This window comes from Pelodiscus sinensis, chromosome 10, assembly GCF_049634645.1.
Source record: "Pelodiscus sinensis isolate JC-2024 chromosome 10, ASM4963464v1, whole genome shotgun sequence".
Classification (NCBI taxonomy): domain Eukaryota; kingdom Metazoa; phylum Chordata; order Testudines; family Trionychidae; genus Pelodiscus; species Pelodiscus sinensis.
The window spans coordinates 2615716-2632893 of record NC_134720.1 but is presented as its reverse complement, the minus strand read 5'-3'; positions in this window follow the sequence as shown (position 1 = coordinate 2632893).

Genomic DNA, 17178 nt, shown 5'->3' with positions numbered 1-17178 from the left:
ACAGACAAAGAGAGCTCAGAATAACTGCAGGTTCTTATTCTAATTCTCGTTTTATTTCTCTCTTCTCCGGGATGTGATCAAGGCCAAAATTCCAACTGTCTTAAAAAAGAACTAAGTAAGTTCACAAAGGACAGGTTCATCAAGACATGTGACGGTCACAGAAACAACCCCATGCTCTGAATGTCTCTAACCCTTTGACTATTGGATGCTGAGAGTGGATGACACAAGATGGATCATAGAATCACAGAACATTAGAACTGGAAGGGACCTCGAGAGGTCACACTGCCTCCCCGCGTAGAGTCCCCCATCCTGTGCGTATGACGGCATTCTGTGTTCCTAGATGCAATTTAGATTGAGCTATCATATATATAGTAGCCCATGTCTGCGAGTCTGCAACGCTGAAATGCTGGCTGTTCCCTCTGGGCGGCGCTGTTGCCTGAAATGCTGGCTGTTCCCTCTGGGCGGCGCTGTTGCCTGAAATGCTGGCTGTTCCCTCTGGGCGGCGCTGTTGCCTGAAATGCTGGCTGTTCCCTCTGGGCGGCGCTGTTGCCTGAAATGCTGGCTGTTCCCTCTGGGCGGCGCTGTTGCCTGAAATGCTGGCTGTTCCCTCTCGGCGGGGAGTGCAGGGCCCAAACAGTCACTTGCGCCGCTTGCTCCCCCGTGGCGGCCTGGCGGAGCAGCGCAGAAGTCAGACGAGCGCCACGGTGGAAGGGGAAGGGGGGCAGGGCCTGGCCATGTACATCACCGCCCTGCCCCCCTTCGCCTCCCGCCGTGGCGCTCGGCTGACTTCTGCGCTGCTCCGCCGGGCCGCTGCGGGGGAGCAAGTGGCGCAAGCGACCGTTTGGGCTCCGTGCTCATGCAGCACGGGGAGTGAGGAGCCCAAATGGCTGTTTGGGCTCTGTGGTCCCCGAGTGAGAGGCAGGAGGGGGAGGAGAAGAGAAAGAGAGAGGCAGAGAAAGAGGCAGGAGGCGGAGGAGAGCTGAGAGAGAGAGGGGGAGGCAGCAGGAGGAGGAGGAGGAGAGAGACAGACACAGAGCAAGAGACCGGAGGCTCAGGAGAGAAGACCGACATGGAGCAGAGACCTGAATATCCCGTCTTATGACGGGCTAATTGGCTAGTACTAATATGTCTATTCAGAGATTCCAGAAGGGGAACATGTAGTCTAGCGATCATCTAATCTGGCCTGTATCACACAGGGCATAGAATTTCTGCAACATAATTCCAAGAGCAGATCTTTTAGTAAAACATCCACTCTGGATTTATTGGTTGTTTGCATATCAAGCAATCCAGATCATTTTGTATCAGTGCCCAGGCCTCGTAATTATTTACCGCACCCTGAGATGTGTGTCTTTTGCAAACTTTGCCATTAATGATCCAGTTTTTTTTCTCTTCCAGTGCATTGATCAAAATGTTACATAGCATAAAGCCGAGACCTGATCCCTGTGAAGCCCTGCCCAGAGCTTATCCTGACTCGATGCTGATTGGCTAGTTACAGTAACATTTTGAATTCTATCAGGTAGTCACTTTTTAGCCCAATCAAAATGTCATGTGATATCAAGTCAAACACATCACAGAAGTCGAAGTCTATTACATCTGTTACCTTTAATTAGCCAAACTTGTGATCTCGTAAGAAAAGAAATCAGATTAATCTGCCACGATCCATTTTCCGTACACACAGATTGATGGGCATTCATTTTATGTTGCCCCCCTCTACATTTTTATTAATCACTACAAGTAGGGTTAAAATACATCAAATGTGTTATAAAGAGCACCTTTGGAAGCTTGACAATTCGATCCATGCGCCTGTGCTAAACACTGCCATATGGCCCAGAAGCGAGCAACACGGCATTCCTAGCGTGTCATGTGTCCCATCTGAATTGGCCCCAGATGTCGTTTTGACAGCATCGGTGTTGACACCTGATGGGACTAACCGTAATGCGTGGAGGAGTTTGAGGAGACCAGAAGGATGGGGATGGAGGAACATGGACCAGAGCCCAGGACTTGATCTCAGGACCACGAGGGAGACAGCACAATTGACACCCATTTTGCAGGTAAATCTTATCAATAAACTAGGCAAATACAACTTCGATGGGGCTACTATAAGGTGGGTGCAGAACTGGCTGCATAACCGTTCTCAGAGAGTAGTTATTAATGGTTCACAATCCTGCTGGGGTCTGTTTTGGGACTGGTTCTGTTCAATATCTCCATCAATGATTTAGATGATGGCACAGAGAGTACGATTATTAAGTTTGCAGATGATACCAAGCTGGGAGGGGTTGCAAGTGGGAGGAGATGGCCCAAGACTCTGGTGTGTCATAGTGTCCAGGGCAGAGTGGGAAAAAGGTGCTGTGCTTATGAGGTGGGATGGGGAAAAGGGAGGAGATTCATCCCTATGTTAACTCTTAGGCTGGCTGACTGGCTTCTTGTAGTAAATTCGTGGTGGGTACGTGGGCAGGCCCCGTAGAATCAGTGGACCAGTTACTCTGGGGCTATGCAGATGTTGTTCTAAACATCTTAAGTGGTGGGAGACTTTTGGGTGCTGCAAGTACAGGCTTAGCAGCTAAGAAACATTCCACACAAAGGGTGCGGAGAACTCTGCCAATATCCTTTGTGTAGAAGCCCCGGAGGGCCCCGGAAGGCCTTTTTCCTTGGGGGCATTAAGTGCCCATGCTGTGCAACTGACCGTACGAGGCTCTGTGTGGATTTTGCACTCTCCATCTCTAGTCTCGTTAGTGTCTGCGGAATTGCTTTGCAGAAGCTCAGGCAATAAGATTCTTCTCCTACCAGATGTCCTGGGGAGATGTAGCTTTTTGGCTAGTTGGGAGGTTCTGTGGCTTCAGAGTTGACTGAATGTAAAGGGGTGGAATACAATTCTGGTGTGTCCAAACCAGCATCTCTTGAACACGCCAGAGATATGACCCTCTTTCGAGAAGGAGAGCCTGACTAGTCAATTTCTCGTTCCCCACAGCCTACCTGGGAGCTAGGCAGACTGAGTTGAGAAGCACTCATCCAACCCATTTTACCCAATGGGTAAGATGATGTGGAGAAGGCCAGGTCTATACAAGATAGTGAGAGGGCCAGGTCTATACAAGAAAGTGGACCTAAGAGACGCAACTCCAGCTACAAGAATAGAGTAGCTGGACTCGTCGAATCTTAAGTCGAATTTCCACTGTGGGAGGTCGATGAGAGAAACTCTCCCATCAACTTCCCTTACTCCTTGCGACCCCATGGAATTTCGGGGTCGACGAAGGCCCCATCAATGATCAATTAAGTGGGTCCTTACTAGACCCACCAAGTTGAACCCTGGATGATAGATCTCCAGAGCGTTGATCTCGGGGTAAGAGTAGATCTGGCCAAAGTTTGCACAGTTCGATATTTTACTCACTTCATCAGTATCTCAAACCTTGTTGTCTTTACTACTAGATGCAATTCAGGATTTCCTTCTCCCCACCAGGACCTAAACTTCAGGGCTAAGATTTGCAAGAGCTCCTAAATTTCTTAGGCACCTACATCCCTTGGACTTTCAATGAGGCTTGGGCTCCTAAGTCACTTTGGAAAACAGTAGCACAGGTCCAAGTCTTCTCTGGAGAAATTCACACTCTTTCTCACTGGAGTCAGGCAGCAAGGCAGTGCCAAGATGTAATTTAATCTCACTTTTTTCCATACACCAATTGTTAAAATTAATCGGTGGCTGAGAACAATGCCAATGATTTCTATGCTGTTTAGAGAAGCACACCAGAGTAGTATGAGACAGTGCTTACATGTGGTTTATCTGGATACTCCTGGAGCTACACCGCTCACAAGGAGAGCTATGCTGCAGTTCGAGGGTACAAAGCCTTCCTTTACATATGGCTGCACAGGTTTGTTGAATGGTCCCAGGTAACTTTTCACCTAGGTGAATTTCACTGTGGAAGGGTACAGTGCTTAAAGGAACTGCTTAAAGTAGTGTGGAAAAAGGACATTTTGGGCAAAACAGTTGGCGAGATGTCCTCTTTGCAAGCTACGTTTTTTTCCTCTGACCTTTCGGAAGAGGGATACAATTAGCATCCGAAGGATCTGGCATGGAGAGTGAATTGATGGGCCCCAAGAGCTGACATAATTCATGGTTCATTGAAAACGAATCCTGTAGATTTTCCAGCATTGTGTGAGCGCACCCCTCTCCCCGAGCCTTCAACTTGGCATAATTGAGTTTCAAACCGGAGCCCTCTTCAGCGTCTTTTATTCGCCGCATGAGACAGGGCATTGAGGGCCTGGAATTGGTAAGCATCAATAGCGCATCATCTGCATCAAGTGCCACTTTATGCTCAGCACAACTGGCCTGTACCACATCTGTGCACTTGGAATACCTATTTCTCGGAGCAGATAGCTCTATTATTGTGGGTGCTGAACTGCGGAACGCTTCAGTCCAATGCACGCCGTTCTTCTTGCAGCTTGGCTCCCAACAAGACTTTCTGTCGCCATCCCCACTTGACACAGTGAAATAGATCTCCACAGGAAGAGAAGGAAGCACCTGATGCCACCCTAGCCCTAGAGGAATGGCCACATCCCACCCCACAAAAACTTCTGCTGTCACTTGATGATTGGCATTGGGCAGCATGAGGTCAGTTTGCTCTGTATTTACACTGCCAGGGCAGGGTCTCAAGGCCCGATTTTCTTGTACGCTAGCACGCTTTTGTTCTTCATAGCACCCACATCAGCCCTTCAGCTCTTACTGAGCACTGTTCATTGGCAGATCTGAAAGGCCTGCTCTACACAGGAAGGTCGAAGTGGGATAGGCAGCTCCAGCCATGTAAATTACGTTGCTGGAGTCGACGTATCTTACATTTCATTTCTGCGCTGTCCACACAGTGGGAGGCCAATGGGAGCTAGTACTCCCGTTGGCTTCCCTTACTCCACGTGAAGAGCAGGAATGGGGGCGCCCATTGAGTTCGATCTAGCAGGTCTATATGACACCCACTAAATTGAACCCCGGAAGATTGACCTCAGCAGTGTCGATTTTCCATGTAGTGTAGACATGCCCCAAAGGAGGTCCGTAGGACTAGCCGCAGCCTGCGTATGGCACGGAGTGGGGATGTGGCATGCCCAAGGTCATACCCAGCAGGACAGGCACAGAACGCCGATTGCGCAAGTCCCTGGCCCACTGCCCAAGCCACTAAACCACACTGCTTGCTTCAGCCCGGCTTTTGATGCTGGAGCAGTCGCAGAAAGAAGCGGTAGAATGGTTCTTCTCTGCCGTTCTTTCTGTTGCTAGTCTACTTTGCTGCACTAGGTGGCTGCACTATCTCTGCATCATGCCTGGACAAGACCTTCCTGGGTGGCCTTTTCCAAACAGACAGAGGCTGGCTGCCCAGTCCCGGCATGCCCCTCTGGGCTGGACTGAAATGGTGAAAAAGTCAGTGAATTCGGAGGGGTATCCCGCATTTCCAGTGCGTTTCCCACCATCCCTGTGGGGCGAGGTTATCTAGGATACACGAATGTATCCCTCCACGTCTTTCCATCTCCTCCCTCCCGGTCTTTCCATCTCCTCCCTCCAGGTCTTTCCATCTCTTCTTCTTGTTGAGTGGAGCTCAACTATCCAAAATTGCTCTGCAACTTAGTTTTCCATACCCTCCTTCCCAAGCCATACTTCCCTCACATTTCTGCTCTCTTGGTCTCCTCTTAAAGCAACCTAACTTCGTCCTGATTCCATGCCTCGTGAGCTATCTTAGGCTCTTCCACCTCCGTCCTTCCCCTTCCAGGTACTCTGCTATCACGTGGTGCTCTACTATCATTGACCAAGGACTCTTTGAAACAGTGATGACCCTAGTCCTTTCCACCATTTATCAGTATGTCGATCTGCTTGTCCAGCAGGGAGTTGAGATATTCCAGCCACAGTGTGATTTTTTTCAGAGCCACTTCAGAGATTTGAATTCCGAATTTCTATGAAAATTAGTCTGAGGGGGTCATCTAAATGCCCTAGTTTACTCTCCCACTGTCAACCAGACAGGGTTGAAAGCTTCATGCATTCTTCCTCCTTACTGTCCACTCATCGAAAAGCCAGGCACGTTCTGATGTTAATGGAAGCTGCTGCTAAGGTGCAGATATAAGATGAAGAATCGTTTCCTACCTCACAAGGGTTACATGAGGTTAAACTCATTCCTATCTGTGAGATGCTAAGATAACTAAACTGGCGTATGTAAAGGCATAGGAAAAAGCCTATAAACAAACAAGATGTAGGTCATGATATATGGTGTCACAGTCTCTCTTAAACAGGAAGCATTTATTGAAGAAGCCAACTGCAGACTATAGACATAGGTTTCCACCCTGCATGAGTTCCACTTTTGTCTGTCTTGTTTACCAGGGACCATAATCTGTCTGGAGGTGTAGCCAGCACATAGAGACATCTAGTGGATGAATAATATACAGCAAATGAACATTTCATTAGAATGTGCATGCACATAGACACAAAGAGGAAAAAAGAAGATGAAGGAAAATCAGTACTTTTACAAATTCTTGAACTGGGACTGGCTAACCTCATTATCTGACCGTGTGAATGAATAGTTAACGACACTGTGTAGTTTTGATCCCGCACATGGACTTGACATGCATGACATCACTCATATTATTCCATCTTTCTGAGGATTCTGGAAAGGATTCTTGTTTGACGCTAACAAAAATGCTAGGAAAAAAATGAATGCGCTTTGAAAACCCCAGCTTTTTTAGAGAGGAAATTTTGTAAAATTCAAATACTAGAGCAAGGCTGGATTGCTCTGAAACGCTACTCCAGACGTGTATTCCGGCACTTCTGCTAGGACTCCCTCTCTGCTTTAGATTCTTAAAAACTTAAAACCAGTCACGACTCTCTTGGCGTTCTAAAGCCGACTTTTTCAGATCGTCCTGCCAGCCCCAGCGAGTTTCAAAGAGTCAAGAAGATGCTGTCAGCTTCTGTTTCTGCCCACTGAGTATCTTTTTGTTCTTGCTCAGCTGGGAGGTTCAACTGACATTTCAGAAGGAAAAAAAAAAATCAACTTCCCTCCAAAGGAGAAATTTTACCATAACTGGGAATATTTAAGGAATACGGTAAAAGTTGAAAGTCCATTCCCATAAAATAAAATAAAATAAAATAAAATAAAATAAAATAAAAATGGCATAACCCAGAGCCGGAAAAAAGCGGCAGCCATGTAAATGCAAATGCCGCGAGGGATATTTAAATCCCCCGCGGAATTTGCAATTCCGAAGTGTCTCATTAGCATTCCTTTTCCGGAAAGGGGTGCCAATGTAGACACAGCCACAGGCTGTATCTAGACTGCATCCCTTTTCCGTAAAAGGGATGCAAATTAGACACATCGCAATTGCAAATGAAGCGGGGATTTAAATCCCTCCCGCTTCATTTGCATAAACATGGCTGCCGCTTTTTTCCAGCTCGGAGCTTTGCCGGAAAAAAGCGCCAGTCTAGACGGGGATCTTTCGGAAAATAAAGCCTTTTCCGAAAGATCCCTTATTTCTCTTAAAATAAGTTAAAATAAGGAATAAAGGATCTTTCAGAAAAGGCTTTATTTTCCGAAAGATCCCCGTCTAGACTGGCGCTTTTTTCCGGCAAAGCTCCAAGTCGGAAAAAAGTGGCAGCCATGTTTATGCAAATAAACCGGGGGGGATTTAAATCCCCGCTTCATTTGCAATTGCGATGTGTCTAATTTGCATCCCTTTTACGGAAAAGGGATGCAGTCTAGACACAGCCACAGTATTATGCTCACCAATCCTGGTACAGGCAGACTTCCCCTGTTGGCCAGGCAATATCAGTCTCTCTGGATCTTAACGGCTGTATGTCATGGTCGTGCAGGAGAGTCCTGGAAGCTCTTATCTTAGGCTGTGTCTCGGAGATGAGATATTCTTCCAGGTCTTCGCCCTTCTTCTTGATGTTCCTTGTCTTTGGTCTTCTTCTAGCCTTTTGCTTCTTTCCTTCTGCTTCTGTTACTTCCAATCTTCTTCTTGGACCCCAGTTTATATAATGAAATCTGAGTCTCTGCTTAGCTAGGCCGTAACCAATTATTTTAGTGTAATTTTACTAACCAATCCTAATAAAATTACCTAACCAATCAGACCCCACCACCTTACTTGATTGGCACCTAGCAAAATTAATTGTACAGCAGACAGAAACAGTTACGAACCACACAGAGATCACACAGTCAAACGATCGGGAAGTGTAATGACAATGATCATAGACTGAGGATTGCACAACCTCAACTATTGAGAAGCAGTTTCTTGCCCCACGGAATGGGGTGACTTACGTTTTCTTTACCCATTTTGAGATCTGTTTCTTTATCTGGTGACAGTGAGGGAGCGATCAGGAGAAAGTCCCCTCGTCACAGCCTGGCGTGACACTTTTGAATACAATTTAGATGGAACTGTGAGGATGTGACTCTAGGCCTTACAGCTAATGGCTGCTGCTCTTCAGTCTGGCTGCCAATATGGCTTCAGGCCTTCCATCATGGTTACAGAAAAACCATATTGTTACAGGGGGGTGGGAGACTCGGGGTGCAGGCAGTACCAGCCAGCGGGGGTGGGGGGGGGGGAGTCTCCAGCCAACCCCTTTCACCTGCCTGGTGATTCTATCTCTTTTCTGAATGGTTTTCAGAGAGGCAATCTCATTCCAGGCACATCCCATTGTCCTGGCACAACCAAACCTTGCTTTAAGTTAGGATAAGAGGAGGCTGCATCCCAAATGTGGTGTCCCCAGTTCCTACGGCGTAGGAGGAGCTCTTGAGCAGACAGCCAGGCAGGCGGACAGACAAACTCTCTCAAATACAGAGTAGATAAGGGCCTGCATGGTCGCGTGGATTGCTCTAGATGCAGATCGATTTCCTCTCTGATGTGTAAGTCCATGCTGGAGAGGACAGGGACGGGTGCTGGCAAAGCATCCCACCAAGAATTAAACTGCGCTGGTGCCATAAACGTGTTACCACGTAGGCCCTCCGCATGCAGTGTCTGAATTTATAGCATTCAGGTGGCTTCGGATCATCTGATCCACTCCACATCGACTCTGTCCCTGTCCCAAGCATGCTGCCGAGAGACCTGCTAAGCTACTCGGTGTGCTTCCCGGGGGTTCCCTCTGAGTTGGTACGGACCAGGTGGGCATGTCAGCCCCGCCCCCCCGGAAGGATTGTGACTGAGTTGGTACGGACAGGGCAGGCATGTCAGCCCCGCCCTCATCCCCCCCCCCCCCCCCCCGTGGGAAGGATTGTGACTGAGTTGGTACGGACCGGGCAGGCATGTCAGCCCCGCCCTCATCCCCCCCCCCCCCCCCGTGGGAAGGATTGTGACTGAGTTGGTACGGACCGGGCAGGCATGTCTGCCCCTCCCCCCCGGGAAAGAAGGAATATGACTAAGTTGGTGCATCAATACAACCCATGAAGCAGCTTTTCTCCCCCGCCCCCTTCTTCAGGCTCTGCTAGGCCACCGGAGGTTCCCTTTGGACTCCAGAGCCCCATTGCGCTACTGACAGCCAATGTTTATGTGCTATTCTAATGCCGCTTTTAGCGGCATAAGTGCTTTTTAATGCATAGCATTACAGCCTGCGCGTCCTATTCTCTCCCCTGCCGAATGGCTGTCTGGAGGGACGTAATTTCAGCCTCTGCCGCCGCACGCTGTTATTTACAAGCACGGTTACATGCCCGCGTCACGCCTGGCTACAGCCACAATTGAGCCGTATTTAGTTAGAGTCATTGGGCCAGGGGATCCCCCAGCGTAACCACCAGCCGGATCGCAGAATCACTCCCAACGACGGCACGCTCGTGCGATCGGCATTTTAGCCGAGAAGGGACAATCCATCAGGCCCAAAGAGGAGAGTTTGGCGCACAAGAACAACGGCATAGGTGCTGTTCTGAAGGATGCTTCTATAACCAGAGGCTTCTGGGATGCAGTGTATCCCGGCAAGTCCATCCTCAAGCCCCTGCAAGAATCAATGCCAAAAGTGTGGGGTAAAATCCCGCTCGGAGCAGCCCCACATGTGGCTCAGCCTCTGGCAAGTGTCTGTTTCACTCACAGCCCCCAAATGGGGAAATCCTTACCTGGCTACGTCCACACAGGGTTTCCTGATTCGCAGAGACACCCTCCCAAAATACCTCCTGAAGGTGCTGCCTATTCAACATGAAACGCCATGTGCGCAACAGAAATCAGATTCAGAGAATCAAAGAATCATAGAACTGGAAGGGACCTCGAGAGGCCATTGAGTCCAGTCCCCTGCCCTCACGGCAGGACCAAGCATCGTCTAGACCATCCCTGACAGGTGTTTGTCTAACCTGCTCTTAAATATCTCCAGCGATGGAGATTCCACAACCTCCCTCGGCAACTTATTCCAGTGTTCAGCACCCTGACAGGAAGTTTTTCCTACTGTTCAACCTAAACTTCCCTTGCTGCAGTTTAAGCCCGTTGCTTATGAAGAGAGATTAAAAAGACCAAGAGTTTTCAGCTTAAAAAAGAGGGAGGACGGGATAGAGGTCTATAAAATCGTGACTGGTGTGGAAAAAGTGAATAAGGAGAAATTATTTACTAATTGCCACAATATAAAAACTAGGGGTCACCAAATGAAATGAACAGGCAGCAGGTTTCAAACAAACAAAAGGACGTTTTTCATCACTCAGTGCACAGTCAACCTGTGGAACTCCTCGCCAAAGGAGGCGGTGAAGGTTCGGACTTTGACAGGGTTCAAAAAAGAGCTAGATAGATTCATTGAGGACAGGTCCATCAATGGCTGTTAGCCAGAATGGATAGTAATGGTGTCCCTAGTCTCTGTTTGTCTGGAAATAGGTGACAGGAGGGATAACACAAGGATTGCCTGTTGTGATCCCTCCCTCTTGGGCATCTGGTATTGGCCACTGTTGGCAGACAGGATACTGGGCTAGATGGACTGTTGGTCTGACCCAGTGTGGCCGTTCTTATGTTCTCCCTGTCCTATCATCAGAGAGGAAGGAGAACAATTTTTCTCCCTCCTCCTTGTAACACCCTTTTAGACACTTGAAAACTATCATGTCCCCTCTCCGTCTTCTCTTTTCTAAACTGAACAAGACCAGTTCTTTCAGCCTTGCCTCACAGCTCATGTTCTTTAGACCTGTCATCATTTTGCTTGCTCTTCTCTGGACCCTCTCTAATTTCTCCACATCTGCCTTGAAATGTGGTGCCCGGAACTGGACACCATACTCCAACAGAGCAGAGCGGATGAATGACTTGTGAGATTGAATATGAGCGTCTCGGCAGGAGCCCATGTATTTGGTGGGGAGGGAACTGTCTGTTGTTGCACAATCCGCTGTGTGGTCTCACTTCCCGCTTTGGCGAAGACTCTCTGAAGCAAAGCTCTGATTTCTGCAAGCCCGTCTGTTCGCAGACGCTGTCAGGGAGCTACCCGGCTGCCCCTACTCTCTATGAACGAGCGCACCCGTAGGGGAATACGAGCACACTCCTTCCTGTTGATAAGGTTAGTACCCGGCTCTCAAAACAAATACTGTGATAACTGTGCTTTGTCTTGTTAGAGGCATGAGAGACTGTCTGCGTCAGCTGTGATTTCCGGCAGGGGTAAGTGGCGAGCTTAGGAAGAAGTAATTAACCCAACTGCAATAGCTGGGGGGAAATGTTCAATTCAGAAGGATGTATAATCACAGGGAATCATTGGGTCCCGTGAGACATGTCCCGAAGGGGTGCAGTTAGCAGCCCTTGTCTCGTTAGCCTCTGGGTAGTAACCCTGGGCACTGCTTTCCCGGTTTAATAATTACACCAACTTCTTGCACAGCACTTTTCCTCCACAGATGTCAATGCATTGTACAAAGGAGAGTCGTGCCATTCTCCCGCTGTTACTCCTGGGGAAACCGAGGCACAGCGAGGCAAGGTGACATGCTAGGGCAGTGGCAGAGGTGGAAACGGGCCCGGTGCAAGATTCTAGTCGGGCAGTAAAAGATCTGGGTAAAATGGGGTTCAGTGTCTTTATGGGGTGGGAGGTAACAGACCCAACACCCCCATTGGCCAGTTGAAAGGGATAAGACAGAGGAAATCTAATGCTAGCTCCTCTTCCTGAGGCTGGGTGAGTTGGAGGGGAGAGGTTTTTTTGGGGGGAAGACCAGAGAAATCTAAACCCCTGGTGGAGAAATCTTTTTCTTCCAGAAATCTGTCCATGTTTTCCTGTTCTCCTGCTGGGGTAAATGCTTCCTGGAGGAAACAATCCGCTTTTGCCTACGTGCCTCTTTTAAGCAAGGTGTTAAGCCTGGACGTAGCAGGGAAAGTGTTTTCCAGGTAAGCTGTTCTGACCAGGACTGGTGTGACGGGAGCCCTGCCCTTCAGGTAAGAAATTGCAGCCTTCCCACGCTTCTTGGCCCTGCGGCCTGGTCCACACTAGGACCTTAGTCTGAAATTAGTCCCCCACAGTTGAATTTGTCCACACCACCAGGCCCGTTAGTCCAGACGAAGGGGCAACGAGATCCGAACGCCGTAGTCCGGCTTCTCACGAGGCGTGACGCTATTCCCGAGCTTGTAAGTTGGAAATAATGCTAGTGTGGATGCTCCAGGGCTGCTAATTTGGACTAATTGGCCTCCAGGAGGCTTCCCGCCACTCCGTGGGGCTCTGAATCTGAGGTAGCGCGTCCACATTAACGGAGCCCGCCTCAGACGACATTCGATGCTTCCCCGCAGTGAGGACACGGGACTTCGAATGTGTAAAACCGGGTGCCCAGAAGTCGAACTTAGGAATCTTCTCTTGTAGACATGGCCTGTGTATCTAGTGCCCGGTCTCCTTCCCCCATCTGGGTCACTTGTCCCAAACTGCTGTGCCCCTCTCCCCGATTCCCCACGTCCTTATCTCCTTCCCTCCAGTTCCCACCTCTCCCACAGCCTGGCAGAGTGTCAACAGCACATAGACTTTTAATTCCTCACCCAGGCCTCGTGTTTCTCTGTGGCAGGAGATCCTGGATTGGGCAGCGCCTGGGTCACTCAGCAAGGGCCTGGCCTTTATGGAGAAGGCCTCAGATCTAGTGTTTGCTTAAAAAAAAAAATCACATTAAATAATACACAGTCCCCAGCTGCACTTCATGGTACAGCCTAACGTGTTTCTTCTTTTTCTGTCCCCCTCATGTCACTCCAGAAAGCCCAGCTGTCCAAGGCATTTTGATGTCTCAAGGCATTTTCCTGTTTGGCCACGGGCCGAAGCCGTACAAACCGGGATCTTTGAATGGGCCAGAAAAGCAAAAGGTTCTGTAACGTGAAACTCAAAGTTCTCCTTTGCCGGGGGGCCTGTAAAGAACGTGACAACAGCTTGTACTTCCTGGTCTGTCTCCATCTGCCATCTCTTGTCTCTGTCTTAGATTGTCAGCTCCTTGGGGCAGGGACCGCCTTGCTGTTCTGTGTTTGTACAGCGCCTGGCACGGTAGCTTCCTGAATAGGACTCCTAGGCAGTGTTCCCTGTAAGATGAACACTTGCATGGCCACCCCAGAAAGATTCAGGTGCCACCCATCATGAGTTTCTACGGGTGGTGCACATTTGCACATGCCTTGGTGCACGTAACAAAATTTATTCTGCACATAGATAGAAAAATTAGTGGGAATGTTGCTCCTGGGTGCCACATTATTACAAAACTATAGTGATAATAATGACCTCTGCGGTCTCCATCTCCCTAGTGATTCTGGGTGACCCTGCTTATGACCTGTTCCCGTGGGTTATTAAATTCTGACCAGATTGAACATAAGAACAGCCATGCTGGGTCAGACCAAAGGTCCATCTAGCCCAGTGTCCTGTCTGCTGACAGTGGCCAATGCCAGATGCCCCAGAGGGAGTGAACGGAACAGCGTAGTATCAAGTGATTCTTCCCCTGTCATCCTTTTCCAGCCTCTGACAAACATAGGCTAGGGACACCATCCCTGCCCATCCTGGCTAATACATATTGATGGGCCTACTCTCCATGAATTTCTCTAGTTCTTTTTCGACCCCATTAAAGTTCTGGTCTTCACAACATCCTCCGGCAAGGAGTTCCACAGGTTGCCTGAGCATGTTGTAAAGAAAAACTTCCTTTTGTTGGTTTTAAATCTGCTACTTATTAATTTCATTTGGTGGCTCCCTAATCCTTATGTTATGAAAACAATACATAACTTTTTCTTATTCACTTTCTCCATACCGGTCATGCTTTTAAAGACATCTAGCACATCCCCTCCTCAGTCTCCTCTTTTCCACGTGGAAAAGTCCCCATCTTGTTAATCTCTGCAATCTTTAATTCCATATGCTTTGTCCAGGTTTGGCTTCAGCAAGAGAAGAGCTGGAAATTCAGCAAACACGCTGCCGGATGTCGCTCCCCCACGCGGAGGATTATGCAGGTGTTCAGCCATCGCTGCCGTTCACCATTCTGAAAGCCCCAGGAGGCAGGAGCTGGAGCAGATGACTTAGAATGCCCCCGGTGAAGGCCACGTCTTGAAGCAGAGACACGAGAACTTCCCCTTTGGCTGTTTCCTGCTGTATACTCCAGTGATGGTTTAATGCCTCCAATTCTTGTGCGTTACATCCCATTTCAGTGCCAGGACATGGGAAAGATGCCCAGAAAGCTATTTACTAGCCCAAATAGCAACGATTTCGCTAATGGAGAATTTTATCTCCCATCCATTGTTATCTCGGGTTTTCGGAATCTATTGGGTGCTCAATAAATAACAGCGAAAGCATTCGGCCTTCTTTCCTCCATGGGCAAACCCAACACACAACACTGTGCTAGTCATCAAAACCCAGCCTCGTTCAGGAAACAGAAGCTGGTCAAGGGACTGGGGAAGGCGTAGGGGTGGAAAGGAAACAAAACTAGCAGGTTTAAAGCTAATAAAAGAAAGTTCTTCTTCACACAGCGCATAGTTAACCTGTGGAACTCCCTGCCAGAGGAGGCTGTGAAGGCTAGGACTATAACAGAGTTTAAAGAGAAGCTAGATAATTTCATGGAGGTTAGGTCCATAAAAGGCTATTAGCCAGGGGATAAAATGGTGTCCTTGGCCTGTTTGTCAGAGGCTGGAGAGGGATGGCAGGAGACAAATCGCTTGATCATTGTCTTCGGTCCACCCCCTCTGGGGCACCTGGTGCTGGCCACTGTCGGCAGACAGGATACTGGGCTAGATGGACCTTTGGTCTGACCCAGTACGGCCGTTCTTATGTTCTTATGTAAAATGAAGCTCTAAAAGGTGGATGTGAGAGGTTGTGGGGGCACGCTTGGCTGGGGAGCACGGGGAGAGTGTCAGGAATGGGGGGTAGGAAGAGATCTGGCGGGAAGGAGCCTCAGACAGGAAAGAGGCATGGGAGCTGACACTGGCTGGGCCATGGCAGGCGGTTCTTAAGGAAGCCCGTGAGTTCTTGCAGATGAGCATGGGTGGGCACTCTGGCGCCATCCAACTCAGGCCCATTTCGGGTGCTACTGAGGAAGTGGGTCTCAGGAGATGCCTTTATTGCCTCAACACCATGAGTGAAGCCTCATGCTGCATCTCTGACTCCGCAAACGAACATCAGAACGGCCAGACTGGGTCCAACCAAAGGTCCATCTTGCCCTGTACCCTGACCGCCGACAATGACCAATAGTTGATGCCCCAGAGGGAGTGAACACAACAGGAAATCCTCACATGATCCCTCTCCTATCACCCATTTCCAGACAAACAGAGGCTAGGGACACCCTTCCTACCCATTTTGGCTAATAGCCATCAATGGACCTAACCCCCATGAATCTACCTAGCTCTTTTTTGAACCCTGTCAAAGTCCTAGTCTTCACCGCATCCTCTGGCAAGGAGTTCCACAGGTTGACTGTGCGCTGAGTGAAGAAAAACTTCCTTTTGTTTATTTTCAACCTGCTGCCTATTCATTTCATTTCATTTGGTGATCCCTAGTTCTTATGTTGTGGAAACAAGTAAATAACTTTTCCTTATTCACTTTTTCCACACCAGTCATGATTTTATAGACCTCTCTCATATCCCCCCTTAGTCTCCTCTTTTTTAAGCTGAAAAGTCCAAGTCTTTTAAATCCCTCTTCATATTGGACCCGTCTCAAATCCCTAATCGTCTTTGTTGCTCTTTTCCGAACCTTTGCCAATGCCACTATGTCTTTTTGGAGATGAGTCGACCATATCTGTACGCAGTATTCAAGATGAGGGCGTACCATGGTTTTATATAGAGATATCCCTCCTTGTCTGGTCTCTCTTGAGTACTTCACATTAGATACCCACAGGATCCACAAGGGGGCGCTGTGTGATGTACGCCTCCTTCTCCAGTTGCATGCCTCTGCCTTGTCACCCACTCAGTTTCCTTTTGGACTCTCGCTTCATCCAAAGGTCGCCCCCTAGTGGCTGAACCCCATAAGAGCGTATCTGCTTGCTACCGTCACGGCCCATGGGCGTAGTCATTTACCTCAAGGGGGAGGGGTCTGGGATTTGGCTCTGGCTCTAGAGATGCTTCATTTATTTCCCAGTGATGACCCAACTAGGGGGACCTTCTGAAGATGTTTCTGCTGCTTCCCCCTACGACAGATAAAGCTAGTGACTGAGCACATCCTGAGTGGTGGCATTTTGTGACTCAAGACCCAAGTGCCATGTGAGCACAGATCAGGGGAAAGACTTAAAACGGGAAGAGTAAAGACTAAGGCCAGGTCTACCCTTGACCCAGCAGCTCGGCTTATGGTGCACAATTCCAGCTACGTAAAATACGTAGCTGGAGTCGTCTTACCTTATGCCGAGCTTGGTGGCTTCCTTTACTTCTGGCAAGTGCAAGACTATTGAATGCCTGAGGGGGGCACCCTCTAAATTTGATTGAGCGGGTCTCAACTAGACTCGCTAAATCAAACTCTAGAAGATTGATCTTCCGTGGAGTGAAGATGTGACCTGAGGTTGGCAACTGCCTGCCCAAAACAGCCACTGACAAAACCTCACCAAGTCCATTATTCAGTGTCACGGCTGTGCACTCACTCATACAATACAATGTATATGTTCCTAATATCTGGAGACTTACGACAATCGGCCACCTTCCTTCTAGGATGGGACTGCGCATAAGACAGGCTGGTCACGGTGGTCACTGCATTTGAGGAAACTTGATCTATAGCTTTGGGGGGGCTGTGGTGTGCAAATTGGGTGAGTCCCAAAATGACAATGATGGGGTATTGCTAGATATAGTACCGGAGAACAGGCCCTTGCGTTGTTTCTTCATGTTGGAGAGGTC